General features: G+C 51.8%; 1 long non-coding RNA gene across 1 annotated transcript in view; it reads left to right on the forward strand.

The window, feature by feature from the left end:
• Positions 1–13,157, forward strand: part of LOC106839108 (uncharacterized) — a 16,627-nt gene extending 3,470 nt beyond the window's left edge. The window contains exons 2-3 of the long non-coding RNA XR_006527721.2: positions 12,269–12,451; positions 12,671–13,157. This is a non-coding gene — a long non-coding RNA (uncharacterized lncRNA). The remainder of the gene's footprint in view (positions 1–12,268; positions 12,452–12,670) is intronic.
• The last annotated feature ends 1,377 nt before the right edge of the window (positions 13,158–14,534 follow it).

Raw genomic sequence — 14,534 nt, forward strand, 5'->3', positions numbered from 1 at the left:
TGTTTTCCCCTCTCCATACTCTGGAAAAGAGTCTCTCAGTGCAGCCCACCCTCTGGGAAAGCTAAGCCGTGCTTCCTGGGGGGAGTGGGGAGCATTCCAATAAATTACTTGGAATTCCTCTGTAAAAAAGCTTTGTCTCTTCTGCCCGATTTATTTATTTATTCAATTATTTATTTATCTCAGGATGGACTTCATGTCTATTCATTTTATACTTTGACTTACAATCTACTACGTTATTGATTCTGTTGCGTGGATCTTTCCAGCTTTGGGAGTTCCTTCAGGCTGGCTCCTGGGTCCCTTTGCCTCGTCGTTCTTTTCTCTGAGCACTTCCTTACTGAGTGGCCTTACTGCTCCAGGCTCATCCCATCTTTTCCCTGCCCCCACCCTACAATCCGCCATTTCTTCCAGAAGCCCTGGTTCCTTTTCTCAGAGAATGAAGTTTAGAAACCACCATCTGGTTGCTGAGAGGGCTCCTCGTCCCTGGGTTGCCCGCTTTTCCTGTCTGCCTTTTTCTTTCCTTGCCTAAACATTTACAGACACCACTGCCCACCCCAGGATCCAGCCAAAATCGGGTCCAGCCCTGACCTGCCAGGTGAAATCTTGGGTGATAACACTCAACAGAAAACTTCAGATCCCCTCCTTTCGCTTCGCCTTTATCTTGTGAATGTTTTCCCAGATTCCTGGGCACAGAAGTAGTCTTGTCGAAGTTAGTAGGCAAAGGCCCAGTACAACTGACACGTGGAAACCAGTTCCAGGCCGTTACAATTTGCAGTTACAATTTATCTGTGTAATTATTTGCTTATGTCTCCTAAGCAATAGACAGTTGGTTTCTGGAGGGTGGAGACCGGGCTGCCAGTCTGCCTTGCTCCCCGGTGTACCCCTAGCATGTTGCACTGGGTCTGGCGCACAGTAGGTGCTCACCAAACTAGCATCCTTGATGACTCACTGAATGAATGGGTGGGAAATACTTCTTTGGGATGGATTCTGGAAGGAGAATTTCCAGGCCAAATGGTGTGCTTGTTTTGACAGACTCTCAGGGCGTATTTCATTCGTGTTGAAGACTGCTGGGCCTCCAATGGACCCAGTAAGATGAGAAAGGAGGGCTTTTGTGAGAGTTGAGAGGAGTGGCACACAGAGGCAAGCAAGGGGCCTCAGACCCAGGAGGAGGGTCTGCTAAGCAGAGGAGACGGGACGGAGGGGGCATTTCTACATGTTTCCAGAAACATCCGCAGGTGTGACAGTGAGCACCTGCTCTGAGCAGGCCCTTAATCCCCCTTACAAGCAGGCAAGACAGACTCTATAATTCCCACTCTACAGGGGAGGAAACTGAGGCTCTGAAAAGCGAGGGGAATTGCCTAAGACCATGCAACAAGAAAATGGAGAAGCGAAGATTTTAATCCAGCTCTGCCAGCTCCTCCTGCTGAGAAAATGGCAATTCTTCTTCTCTTCCCTGTGTGTTTCGGCAGGCCGTGCAAGTCTGACAGATTTCTGCTCAGTCCAGTTGTGCCTCAAATTGCAGTAGAGGATGAAGAATAAAAAGATGGGCTTTGGAGACAGAGCTGGGTTCAAAGCCTGGCTCCACCACTTCCTAGCTGTGTGACTTTGGGCAAGCTCCTTAACCTCTCTGAGCTTCAGTCTCCTCTGTCCAATGGGGACTAGTGGGAGCAGGGGTGTTGGTGAAAATGATAGTATAACACAGATAAGTGGCACTTGACAATTGCTTAACGTCTGTTATCATTACTATTTCCTGAGGGCCTCTTGTGCCTCTGACATTTCTCAGAGATCTCAGATCTGATTTACTTCTCTTAACACTCTGCTTTCTATTTTAGGAAAATAAGATTCTGAGTGGGGGGCACTGGCCTGGTGGCGCAGTAGTTAAGTTCACACGTTCTGCTTCAGCGGCCTGGGGTTCACCAGTTCAGATCCCAGGCCTGACTGACTTACCGCTTATCAAGCCATGCTGTGGCAGGCATCCCACATAGAAAGCAGAGTAAGATGGGCACGGGTGTTAGCTCAGGGCCAATCTTCCTCAGCAAAAAGAGGAGGATTAGCAGCTGATGTTAGCTCAGGGCCAATCTTCCTCAAAAAAAAAAAAAGATTCTGAGTGGGAAACTATCTTCCTTGCTGTTCCTTATGCAACATGCAAATAGAGGACCTGGAATTCAAACCCAGGCCTGTGGTGGCCATGGTTCAAGCCCTTTCCACTTCCCCAGGCTGGGGACACCCGCCTGGGTCTTCCCTGGCTCCTCAAGAGCTGAGTGGAGTGCACAGAGGGCAGGAGTTCACCCAGAGGAGGGGGTAGGTTGGAAAGGAGCCATGCGGAGGATGCCTATGATGACGGAGAGCTGGAGATCCTCATTGCATGCGCCAGGCTCTCGCAGGGTTTTTGGAGCCTGAAGGTGACTGCCTCGGAGCAGACTGCCTCTGTGGGCAGACGCTGTCAGAATGTCAGAGAGGAAGTGGGTTCCCTTCTGGCGAGTTAAATCAGACTCCACACCGCAAGGAGTCGTCTCGGAAAGTAAGGTGCAGCAGATAAGAGACTGAGGAGTCATTTCCAAAGTCGTGTGGCCCTGAACAGAAGGAAGCAGGGACATTTATTTCCACTGGGGAATGAGTATGCAAAAGGGAGCGGTTGGTATTCGCTTGCGCAGGCTCAGTTGGAAAGCAGGCTTCCACACACACTGAGAGGAGATCTTAGCATTCAAAATGAGGCAAAGGTCACAGGCGTGGCTCTGGGGAGGCTTGGTCTGGCTCAGGGAGGTTGGTGATTGCATTTCCTTACCATAACGAAAGGAAAAAGAGCAATCTGGGAAAACAGTTAAAATATCCAAACCTGCCCTTGCGTTCCTCGGGGCAACTAGTTGGTGACAAGAGTAGCAGGTGTCTCAGGGTGACTGGGGACAGGGGCTGGGCCCCTACCTGCTGCGTTGGCACCAGACACTGTTGCATGTGGTACCACGTGGCCTGGTGTTTCCAGGCAACGTCCGACGGGGTGGGGTGGGCCTTTCCAGGAGGGGAAGGGGGCCTAAAGGTGACGCAGCACGGGATGAGGGTTGTTACAGCATCCTGCTGTTCGCTTAAATGTCCACCGACAGGGCACGTAGGCCGAGGCGGTGGGAAAAACGCCTCCGGCGGGAAGGTCAGGGCCCAGGGGTGGGAGAGGCGGAGAGCGCCGCAGTGCGGGCTGAGCGGCCGGCAGGGGCTTCCCAAGGCTCCTGCGGCCTCTTCCTCTCCGCTGGGCCATGGGCCGCGCTGAGGTGGCCTTGAGAAATGTGCTCTTTCACAAGTCCCATCACGGTCTGTCACATGATGGTCCTCTGGGCATCTGGGACGCCCCACCAGTGCGGATACGTATGGGGCACCCTATCCTGCCAGAGGCTCGTGCAGAGACGAGGCCTGGCACTCAGGGTCCGGCCAGAAAGGCTCACCGCCCGGGAACCAGGGGGCTTGAAGGGCCTTCTGCGGTCTTTTCTCTGTTCCCTAGATTTTCTATGACATGGTTTGTACAGACAGTATGAACAGCTCCCTGCCAAGGATCCCCTGAGACCACTGTGGGGACCCTCCTGGAGGGCTGCCCCTCCCCTGTCAGACTTTCACTGGGGAGAAAGGCCCTTCTGGAAACAGATACTCAATATCCTTACATCCTGACGCAGGAGAGCACGTGTGGTTGTAAAGCTTTGAGGGGCTGACTGACTCGGGCTCCGTGTGCTGGGGAAGAAAGCTGCTGTGAGACAGGAGCAGACAGAGCAGCTTTTACAACTTGGTGTGTGGGGAGGAAGATGAGAAGGAGGGCGGGTAAGGAGAGGTGGGGGGAGGAGGGGCAGGGGAGGAGAGAAGAAGCTAGAGAGGAAAGGGGACAGGAGACACTACAGAGAGGAGGGGAGGGGAGGGGAGGGGGAGGAAGGGGTGAATGAGGAGATCCGGGAGCCTGCGGGTCACCCTGAGATGCTTCCACAGCCCAGCCCCAGGGCCTCAGGGAAGGCAGAGGGGATGCTGGTCCTCGAGGGGTGGGGGTCCCAAGACCTCCTGGGGGGGCCCAGATCAGCAGGGGTGGCAGCTGAGGAGGGCTGGGCCCAAGGTGCTCAGGCCTGGGAACCGGCCAGGTCCCGAGGAGGGGGTGTCTGGGGGAGGAGCAGAGCGGGAACACAAAAAGTGAAACCACTGACCCCGGGCCTGGGGAAGTGGTTTGGAACCCAGAGATTTTCACCCTTTTGCTTCCTAACGGGGACTGGATGGAAGCCGAAACCCCCGCTGTGGGTGTCGGTGTGGGAGGCTGCTGTCCCCTGTGGTCAGAGGCCTCTGCAGCAACTGCATGGCTGGTGGTGCTGAGAGGGAAGCCGAGGTGCCCAGCTCTGGGAGCGGAGATCAGGCTTCAAGCTCCAAACTCTACAAAACCTCTGTGCAATTTCTGGGTTTTGAGGGTGGTATCTGGGCCTGCTGTCTCTCTTCAGCAGAGGTTAAGTGAAAAGTTTCAAAAAATTAAGAAACAGTCACCATATGATCCAGCAATCCCACTTGTAGGAATATACCCAAAGGAATTGAAAGCAGAGGCTCAAACAGATGTTTGCACACCCATGATAGCAGAGTTATTCACAGTATCCAAGAGGCGGAAGCAACCCAAGTGTCCATTGACAGATGAATAGATAAACAAAATATGGTATATACAGAAAATGGAATATTATTCAGCCCTAAAAAGCCAAGAAATCCTGGCACATGCTACAACATGGATGAACCTTGAGGATATTAAACTCAATGAAATAAGCCAGTCACAAAAAGACAGATATGGGATGATTCCACTAATACGAGGCTCCTAGAGGAGTCACAATCACAGAGACAGAAAATAGAACGGGGCCGGGGAGGGAAAATGGGGAGCTGTTTAATGGGGATGAAGTTTCAGCGTTGTGAGATGAAAAAGTTCTGGAGATCAGTTGCACAACGATGTGGATGTGCTTAGCACTACTGAGCTGCACACTTAAAGATGCTTAAGATGGTGAATTTTATGTTATCTGTATTTTATCACAATCTTTAAAAGATAAAGTCATCTTGAGCTGTTGCTAAGCCTAAACCTAAGGTACAGTATTGTTTATTCTTTAGCAATGATCTGGCTGGTGTGCAGGTCCAGGTTGTAAACCATGTGCCCCCCCCAAACTTGGGAGCATGCTCCCCAGCCTTGGAGTAACTCGCTCGCTGTGGGGAAGCCCAATGTTCTTCTTATTCCAGACTCCTCATCTCTGAAGGTGGGGAGCCTTTCTCTGTCCCGGCTGCTCTGATATTTCACACGCTCAGCCATCCGCAGGCCCTTCATTCTTGCTTCTGGGCACTTGTGGATCTTTTTAATCTGGGGATTTAGGCTCCTCATTCTAGAAACGTCCTTGTTTTTCCTTCTTTCAGGAGCTCTTTTTAGCTGTATGTTGTATCTTTTGAACCAATTCTTCATCTCCCTGCCCCCCTGTTCTGCTTTCTAGGAGATTCCACAGACTTAATCTTCTAACCATTTTACTAGTTTTAATCATTTCTTTTATATTTTTTATTTATTTTATTTTTTTGGTGAGGAAGATTGGTCCTGAGCTAACACCTGTGCCCATCTTCCTTCATTTTATATGTGGGCTGCTGCCACAGGATGGCTTGATAAGTGCTGTGTAGGTCCGCGCCCAGGATCCGAACCTGCAAACCCAGGACCACCAAACCGGAATGTGCGAACTTAACTGCAGTGCCACCAGGCCAGCCCCTTATAGTTTTAATTTTCAAGAACTTCTTTTAAATTCTTCTTTTTATTCATTCTGTTCTTATTTCACGGATATTATGTTTTATGTGGGAGAGAGGGAGTTGCCAAAGATTGTCTTCTGCTTTGATCCCCCCTTCCAAAGAAAAAGCTTAGAAGTAATCAAGAGATGACAACTGTAACACAATTATCACGGATCAAATCAATTAAGATAGCCAATTGCCATTATGGGCTTATTTTTGGAATTTACAAGTGACTTCCACAATCTGAAGTCTGGTTGTCTTTCACGACTCTCTTGTGCAAACAGTCTTTCTCAGGACAGATTTATATTAACAGAGCTAACCTGGGTTTTTTGTTGTTTTTTTTTGTGAGGAAGATTGTCTCTGAGCTAACATCTGTGCCAATCTTCCTTTATTTTATGTGGGATGCTGCCAAAGCGTGGCTTGATGGGCAGTGCTAGGTCTATGCCCAGGATCTGAACCTGCAAACCCTGGGCCGCCGAAGTGGAGCACACGAACTTAACCACTCGGCCACTGGGCCAGCCCCCAAGCTAATGTTTTTAATGAATAGTCCCACAAATCCACCCAGCGGCCAGGAAAACAATAAGGACGTTCTTGTTAAAGTTCTCCTTTTGACCCTATCATGTCTGATGCTTAAACTCATTTTTATGATGGAGCATAGTAGGTATTTCTGTTTCTATAGCTTCAGGGGAGAAAAGACAGCTCCCTCTCGTCTTTCTGTGGCTGATTTTACAGTGGTTGGTAATTAGGAAGGTTTCCATTCTTAGGGCCAGGCCCTGGAATTTTATTAGTTAACACAATAAGAAAGAGAAGGCCTGAGGAGGCCAAGTTCTAGAAGTAGAGAAAAGACGAAATTGTTTAATAAGTCCATTATTGAACCACATTGAAATCCAGAGCATTTGATACTTTTTTACAATATTGTAGTTTGAGGTCAGAAATACCTTCTTAGAAGATGGAGTTTCTGTTCTTCTTCTCCTTATTGTATGGGAGGGTGATTTTTGAGAAGAAAAAGGAAAGAGGATGCCTCTACTCCACCTTCTTTTATTTTTTCTGAGTATTTTATTCTTTTCAATGTTATTGTGAATAGAATTGCTTTCTTTTCTTTTTGGTGATGAAGATTCAGCCTGAGTTAACATCCATTGCCAATCTTCCTCCTTTTTGTTTTTTGCTTGAGGAAGATTAGCCCTGAGCTAACATCTGTGCCAGTCTTCCTCTACTTTGTATGTGGGATGCCTCCACAGCATGGCTGATAAGTGGAGCAGGTCCACGCTCAGGATCCAAACCCGCGAACCCAGGCTGCTAAAACAGAGCATATGGAACTTTAACCACTTGGCCACTGGGCCAGCCCTCCACCTTATTGAAAAGGCAAACTTGGATCATTTTTCTAGATTGTGTTGTACTTCTTCCCACCACAGGGCCTTTGCATATGCCACTGCCTCTGCCTGGAATGCATACCACTCCCTTGCCTGGGTAACTGTGTAGAGAAAACCCCATCCTCCCAGGAAATTTTCCCCACCCCGAGTAATTCTGCATGACACCAGGTGGGTGTCCTACAATTCAACTCAATTCTGACACTATCTACTTAGAGTTAGCATCAGGTTCCACAGGATTCCCACAGGACTACCCTCTTCCCCTACTCCAGGTGTGTGACAAGCCCAGGTTATCACCTGTCTTCCAACCAACCAGCTATAGATCGGAGGTTCAATTAATTTGCTAGAGTGGCTCACAGAACTCAGGGAAACACTTATGTTTACCAGCTTATCGAAGGATATGATAAAGGATACAGATGAACAGCTGGATGAAGAGACACATAGGGAGAGGTCTGGAAGGGTCCCGAGCCCAGGAGCTGCTGTCCCTGTGGAGTTGGAGTGTGTCACCCTCCTGGTGTGTGGGTGTGTTCATCCACGTGGAAGCTCTCCAGACCCCACGCTATTGGGATCTTATGGAGGCCTCCTCATGGAGGCATGATCAATTATCAACTCCATTTCCAGCCCTGCTTCTCTCTCTGGAGAAGAGGGGGCACCGGGGCTGAAAATTCCAAGTTCCTAATCATGGCTTTGTCTTTCTGGTGACCAGCCCCCATCCAGGAGCCCACCCAGAGTCACCTCATTAGAACAAAGGATGCTCCTAGAGCCCTTAACGCTTAGGAAACTATACGGGTTTTAGAAACTCCGTACCAGGAACGGGCGGCAGAGACCAATATATGTATATATTTTATTGTCTCACAGTAACCTTCTTCATCCTGGGTCTCAACTTAAACGTCACATCCTCAGGAAGACCTCCCTGACCCCCTAGACAGAGTTTGGACCCTTATTACACCCTTGCGCAGTACCGTGAAGCCCTTCTCCATAGCCCTCCCCACAGTTATAATGTTACGTCTATGATTTCTCTTAACATCTCCTCCCCATAGGCTATCCCCTCCATGAGAGCTGGGCATGTCTTTTTCCCCCACTTATTTCCGCAGAACCTGGCATTTGTTGGATAGACGAAGGGAGGATTCTGGAAGGCGGGATCTGCCCTCACTCCCCTATCCTCCACCTTCCTCCAGATCCTGTGAGAATGACCCTCCCTGGGGTAGGGGAGAGGGTCCTGGGGACTCCAGATCCCTGGGCTCCCTGTTTGTCTGGGTCACGGCCTCTTCCTTGTGACCTTGAGCCATATAATCATGTGAGTCTAAAGCGTGTGCCCTCACCTCCACGAATCCCTCAGCCTGGTTTCCAGAGGTGCTGCAAAACTCGCATTCGATGCGATCAGTTCAGGAAAGCTGCAATACCAAACCTGGCTCTGAGTAACACACAGGCCACAGCAACAGCTCCTGCCGCCTCTTAGCCTCAGTTTCCCCAGCTGCAATAAAAAGGGATTGAAGCAGAAGGTCAAAGGTCCCCCCACTCTACCTGTCAGGATTTCTCCATCTTCCTCAACTCTGGGGCCCTGTCCCACAGCCCAGCACTTCTTCCCTCTGTCGCCTCCACTGAGTATGTCTCACCCATGCCCGGCCTGGGCATTGCACAAATTTGAATTTTCATACACATGGAGGCGACGGGAGGGACTGGGGGCCTGGGGGCCTGGGAAGGGGAACTTGGCTCGTCGAGCGCAGGCACCATGCTAAGTGTGGGATGTGCGTTGTTTCATGAAGCTCACAGTACCCCAAGAGATGTAGGTTGTCTCGTTCTTTGCACTTTACAGACAAGAGAACTGCCACCGAGAACGGTGAAGCAGTGTGCCCAAAGTCCTGCAGCTGGGAAGAGACTGAACCAGGGTCGGAGGTTCCAACAAACCCCCCCTCGGTGCTGCTGGGAGCAGGAAGCCCCGGGTCAAGTTCCCTTTCTCAGGGGCCTCTCTCGAGCCCTGCCTGCAGGAACTCCCTGTTATGTCATCTCATTGCCCTTACTTCCTCTAAGGGTTTGGGATTCTTGTTGAAATGTGACTTCAGTTTGGTGGCATCTCCTCCCAACACCACTGGGGGGTCACTGGGTTCAGGGCGGAGACCCTCTGGGTGGCATAGGTGAAGGGACACAGCCCCTGGACTCAGGCTGGAGGCTAACACCACCTGCGTATTCAGCGGCGCAGGCTCCAAGGATCCAGGGAGGGAAGCAAGGAGAAAGAGCTTCATAACGCATTTCAGCTCAGTGCCGTCCACATTTCTGGCCTACTGTGGGTTTGCTGGGAACCTGGTAAACATGACAGATAATCTCTACCCTCCCTGCCTTCAGGTGGGGAAAACCCAGTGGGTGAGGGTTACTCAAGCAGACCTTCCTTCCGTAGCCTGGGGACCAGGGAAGGCTGCCCAGAGGAAGTGATGGGTGAGCTGAGGATGAGTGAGAGACGAGGGGGTAGGGCAGCAGAGAGGATGCACATTGAGGAACTGAAAGAAGTTTCGAGTGGGAGTGGGCCTTGGAGGCCCCAGAGGGAGTGGGAGCAGGCTCTGAGAGACCCCAGTAAGGAGTTTGCCTTTTGACCCAAGGGTTTTGGGCATGAGTTCCTGATTGATCAAAATGAGGAGTGATGTGGTATGAACTGCATTTTAGCAAGACTGGTGAAGGTATGGAAGGTGGCTCGGCGGGCAGGGAGGGGCTGCTGCTGTGCTCGAGGAGAGAGGAGGGAAGGCCCACCCGGGCTGGTGGGCAGATGGGAAAGGCATTTAGGAGGCAGAATGGAGAGTTGAGGAATGGAGGGAGCCCATGGGGTCTGGGTTAAGGCACCCACCCCTCCCATCTACTTCCAGCTCTGGTCAAAGTCTGGTGCAGGCAGGTGGCTGGAACAAGGAGGACAAGGCTGGCCACTGGGACAAGGAGGAAATGCACCAGCCAGTGCCAGGCTTGCCTCCCAAGCCCTGCTGTCTGTGAGCTGCTGATGGTGACCTTGTGTTTGGACTTGCTTTGATGACCGCCCACTTCAGCCTCAGTTCTGAGCTTTCTCAGAATAACAGGGGCCTGGGGCCTGGGGCCAGGTGGCTGTCTCCACCTGTAGGTGGGCGTTTGGTTTCAGAGTGGCTACCGCTGCAGCTGTCTGTGCTGGGTGCCGCGCAGAGCCTCCCCACTGCTTTCTAAAGAAGCCTGGAGCAGTGAACTATAAGAGAGACGGGAGACCTCTGTCCCAGCAAGTGATTCCAGCCCCTGGGGGCTCCAGGGGCAAGGTGAGACCTAGAGACCCCAGAGAGAGAGGAGGAGGGATGAGGGAGCGGGCCTCCTCTGCCCTCGCTTAAGCCCTGCCCACTCTGAGCCCTCTGCTCCTCTGGCTTCTCAGCTGGAAGTCCTCAGAATCCTCCTCTCTGCCAAGGCTTCGGTACCTGTCCATGTCGCTCTTCCAAGCCTGTGTGTCCAGCCTGACCCTGGACTTCAGGTGTATAGACGACTCCCCACTTGACATCTCCCCTGATGTCCGACGGCATGAAGTTCCTCACACTCAGCACCTCCCCCGTAACCTGCTCCTCCCATGTCCCCCTCTGCAGTGAATGGCACCTCTGAACACCCAGATATCCAGACGAGGGACCCAGGAGGTAACCTGGGTCATCTTCCTCCTCCCTGGACTCCACCCCTTCTCTCCAGCTGCCACCGTGACCCGGGTGGCATCATCTCACCCTCTAACAGCCTTGCCGCTGCTGGTCTTCTCACTTCCATCTTTACCTCTTCCACAGCACTGTCTGCCTCCCTCTGTCTGCTCTTAAAATGCCACCTCTTCTTAAACACTTCCATGGCTCCCTAGGGCCCTTCTATGGCTCCTTATGGCCCTCAGGTCCATTGGTCTGAGCTCCCGGTAACCCGGCCCCTCATGTCCTGGCCCCTGACAACTCCCAACCTCATCTCTTGCCTTCTGCTTCCAGAATACCCTCTTCAGCCACCTCGAAGCACTTGGACTCTCCCAGTCCTGAAAGAGCCCCTCACTTACCCAGGCCTTTTGCACATGCTCGGAATACTCCTCCCACTCTTGTGCCTGGATCACCTCATTTACCTATCAGATCACAGTCCTCATAGCCCTTTTCCAGGGAAGCCTTCCTGGTAGCCAAGCTGGTTAGGAGCTCCCTTGGCTTGTTCCTGTCCCAGCACCGGTTCATTCATTCAACAAAGGGAGCTCACATTCAAGTGGGGGGTGGAGGGAAGACAGACCATAAACAACACAGAGCAAATGATCTAGCGAGGGAGAAGGCAATGAGTGCCATGTGGAAACGAGGGAAGCAGGTGAGGGGAAGGGTGGTGCGCAGGCTAAGATTTTCACTGGAGATGGCAGCCTTTGGGCATAGGCCGTGTCAAACCCTCCAGCCAAAGACCGCCAGGAACACAGGGCAGTTAACCAGGTGGGTTTATGACTCATAGTGAAGGATGGCGTGCTCTGTGGGGACCACGGGGTGACTCAGTGAGAGGACATTAGAAAGGACTTATGATAGGATCTGGGCTTGGGTTAGATGATTTGAGAGGGTTGAAGGAAGCAGGGCTTTGCTCTGGACTGGATGCTATCAGGAAGCATGGGCAATGTGATGACTGGGCATCTTAATAAACTGTATGCAGGAGGAGGGAAGCCCAGCCCAAGACTACTGTCATTAGCAAGAAGCAGCAGTCTCACATGTTTGCCAGCCTAGGGGGATTGCATTAGTTTCCTAGCTTTGCCATAACAAATGAGCACAAACTTGGTGGCTTATAGCAACAGAAATTGATTCTCTCACAGTTCAGGAGGCTGGGAGTTTGATATCAAGGTGTGGGCAGGGTTGGTTCTTTCTGCAGGCTCTGAGGGAGAGCCTCTTACACACGCGGGGTGCAGGCAGGGCAGCAACCCCAGTCAGGAGCTCCTGTGCTGTTCCTAGTCCAAACTTCAGGGCCGAGTTGGAATCCCTGCTTTACCACTTGTCAGCTGTGTGACATCGGTCCGTGTACTCTCTCTGAGCCTCGAGTTCCCCAGCTGTAAAATGGGACGTTACTAACCTCTCTCAGGGGTGTTGGGAGAATTAAGGGGGACAACACACAAGAAGTGCCGGCAGGGTGCCCGACAACAACGAGCCGGATTCCTTCCTTCCGCCTCTCCCACCCCACAGCCCTGAGGGTGCGCACCCGTTACCGTAGTGGCTCCAAGCACGGGAGCAGGGCCCCGCCTGCTGGCTGACTCTGGAACTGCACCTCTGCCCTTGTTCGGAAGTCGAATCCTTGGAATCCAATTACCCCTGCGGAACCGGAAGTGGTTTTACTCCATGGCAACAGACCCCACCCAAACTCAGCAGGTGAGCACTCCGGAGCCTTCCCACCACCCCCATCATATGCTGGCGGCGTCAATCCACCCCCGCTTTGCTCCTGCAGCTGCCCCCGCTTGAAAACATCAAAGGTCACCCCTCTGAAGCTTTCCATGACCCTCTCCCCTCAGCGCCCCCATCCCTCCCATAGACAGAAGTACTGCGGAGCTTTCTCTTCCTTGTTCTCGCAACATTTGCCCTTCCCTCTAGATTGGCTGTGAGAGAGCAGAACACCTGTCTCCCCCGCTTCGAGGAGACTCAGCTGAGGGCAGGGGCTGCCTTGTTCACCTGCCGCCGGGGGGCTTTTCTGACATCTGAATCTGACCACTCACTGCCGCTGACTGAAATCTCCCCAAGGAAGCCTCCTGCACTCTGGGTGGGGGGTGTGAGTGTGAGACGTACATGTCTCTGAATTTTCCCGGGTAAAGCCTACAGGGCGAGATCTGGCCTCTGCCTTTCTGACCCCTCCCTCCCCCCACCCACCAGCCATCCCCAGGGTCTCCTTCCACGCCTCTCTCTCACTGGTTCCTTTGCCTGGAGAACTTTGGTCCACACTCCTCCACATAGCGAATCCCTATTTGCTCTTCAATGCTCGGCTCAAATGTCGTCTCCCTAGAAGCCTCTCCGACCTCCAGGGTCTTGCTTGTCTCTGCTGTCCTCACCCTGTCCATCCCTCCATTAAAGCTCTCGGCAGTCGACCGCGCTGGAAGTGTGCCCATTTCCCTCTCTAAGGCAGGCCTCTTGGAGGCAGGGTGAGTGCACTCCCGTATGCTCAGTCCACGTTAGTGGAAAGAAGTGAGGCCCCACTGCCATGGTTGCTCACAAGCAAAATGAAGGATCCAGACAGGATCTCATAAATCCTTCTGACTCTAAAATTCTATGATTTGCAGGTAATGGTGAGCATATTTCAGGCAAGCTGTCACCAAACAGCTGATCCTGAGCTGGGATCACCCGGGGAATGGGCTGGTTCCTCTCAATAGGTGTCCTTTACAGCGTTCACCACCCTTTCCTGCTCTGGGGAGGGGAACATGGATGGGTCACCCAGTCCCTCCTTAGCAGATGGCCCATTAGTGGGCACAGGACTCTGGGGAAACCAACAGCTGCTTCTCCTCCAGGGTGGGCCCGGTCCCTTGGGGAGAGGCTGTGTCCCTCAGCAGCATCAGGCTCACTTGGGTGATAACCACTTGTCAATCCTTGTGGTGAAGGGAAGGGCATGGTCTCTATGGTCATCGTCCAGAGCTGCATTAAGGGCAAGAGGCAACTGAGCCCCCTCTGCAGTGCTCATCTGTCAGCGGTGCTAAAAAACGATCGGAATCAATCAGAAATATGGTGCCAACTAAGCCAGGTTTCCACAGACATGCCTCCTTACGTCACGTGACTACCAAATTCAGTCAGTCCTGCTTCCACTAACGCCGGCAGGCCCTGGAAGGGGAAGATATAGCTCTGCAGATGTGGATATTCTGTTGAGCTTTCTTTGAGACACCAATGCAAATTTCACTCTGCAGCTCTAATTCTGAAACCAAATAATGCATGGCACAATCTCTCTGAGGAAGGATTTTATTATCTAAACCAGATCTAAATCCTTTAATATACCCTCAGTTGTCCAGTTTGAGAAAAAAAAAAATTTTAACTTCAAAACAAGCACCTAGCTACAAATAGATATGGCTCCAGCTTACCAAGCACATCCTTCACCTTAGCTCATCCTGGAGGCTGTGTGAACCTGTGCTCAGGCTTTGGATTCAGACCGGAGTTTCAATCCTGACTTCACTACAGGGGGATCATGAGGAAGTTTATTTTGCCTTTGAGCCTGTTTTCTCATCTGTAAAATGGGGATGAAAACAGGATTCCTCTTAGGGCTATGTAAACTAAGCGACATGCTGTAAATGGTTGGCGGGGTAGGGAGGTGCTCAGTGCGTGACTGTTAACCAGTGCTGACAGTACCCTTCAGTGGGAGAGGAAGGCACCCTCATAAGATGGGGACACTCGTTTTTACGGTAGCTGGCAGTGAAGCCAACTTCTCGTATAGCTGTGGTTTTATGGATCCTTGTTCTTCAGCAGGGGCTCCTGCCGAGAG

The sequence above is a fragment of the Equus asinus genome, chromosome 5 (assembly GCF_041296235.1).
Source record: "Equus asinus isolate D_3611 breed Donkey chromosome 5, EquAss-T2T_v2, whole genome shotgun sequence".
Classification (NCBI taxonomy): domain Eukaryota; kingdom Metazoa; phylum Chordata; class Mammalia; order Perissodactyla; family Equidae; genus Equus; species Equus asinus.